Below are 929 nucleotides of genomic sequence, written 5' to 3'. Positions count from 1 at the left end.
TTTTAAAAAATTGTATCCATTTACAAGCTAACTGAAGTTGTCACCAGTTCAGGGCAACTTCCTTAGAAACCTAAGCGAGTCTGAATTTGAACGAGGTGCTTTTCATACTGCTTTACTGATCTGTGTTGGCAAAGTGAAAGTGAAAGTGAAGTCAAGTTGCTCAGTCGTGTCCGACTCTTTGCGACCCCATGGACTGTAGCCCACCAGGCTCCTCAGTCCATGGAATTTTCCAGGCAAGAGTACTGGAGTGGGTTGCCATTTCCTTCTCCAGCAGATCTTCCCAAACCAGGGATCGAACCCTGGTCTCCTGCACAGCAGGCAGACGCTTTACCATCTGAGCCACCAGGGAGATCCTGTGTTGGCAAAGCAAGGCATTCATTCTCTTATGATTTTTCTTTTGATTAATCTTGAATTCCAGAATGATCCTCAAAAAATATGTCATTATCAGCACCTGCAGAGTCAAAAAGTTGCCATGTTTGAATTTGAAGTTTACACCGTGTTCCTTGTTGCTTCTTTAAATCTTTTTTTGCTGGGCAGAAGAGCTCCTGAGGCAGGAAGATTATTCATGACCCCATTTAGAAAGCAGGTCATCTCATCTATGCATCATCAGTGTTGAGAAGTATGCTGTGGTTTTCAATACAGCTGTCTAGTGATTTATCTTTAATAGCGAAAGAAATACCAAACCCATTAATCCAGGGGCAGATGTATGCTAAGCTTGTTGTCATATCATCTGACAGCTGACCAAAGGCTGTCTGTTGGGGGTGGTGGTGGTGGTGGTGGTGGTGGTGGGAAGTCTAGATAGCAGTAGCTCAGAGTTCATAAGCATTTTGAGATTCCTCCATTAGAAGAAAGAAGGACGGGAAAGGGAGAGAAGACGATATTTTAGGGGCTTCATTGTAAATACTTTGGACAAATAGTACCAGTGTTTT

General features: G+C 43.2%; 1 non-coding gene across 1 annotated transcript; it reads right to left on the bottom strand.

Moving 5' to 3' along the window:
* Nucleotides 1-277: 277 nt before the first annotated feature.
* TRNAS-GCU (transfer RNA serine (anticodon GCU)) lies at nucleotides 278-349 on the bottom strand. Its single transcript has one exon. It is a non-coding gene; the product is annotated as a tRNA-Ser (tRNA).
* Nucleotides 350-929: the final 580 nt, after the last annotated feature.

This window comes from Capricornis sumatraensis, chromosome 4, assembly GCF_032405125.1.
Source record: "Capricornis sumatraensis isolate serow.1 chromosome 4, serow.2, whole genome shotgun sequence".
NCBI lineage: Eukaryota > Metazoa > Chordata > Mammalia > Artiodactyla > Bovidae > Capricornis > Capricornis sumatraensis.
The sequence above is the reverse complement of the archived record's forward strand: the minus strand, read 5'-3'. Positions and strand labels throughout refer to the sequence as shown.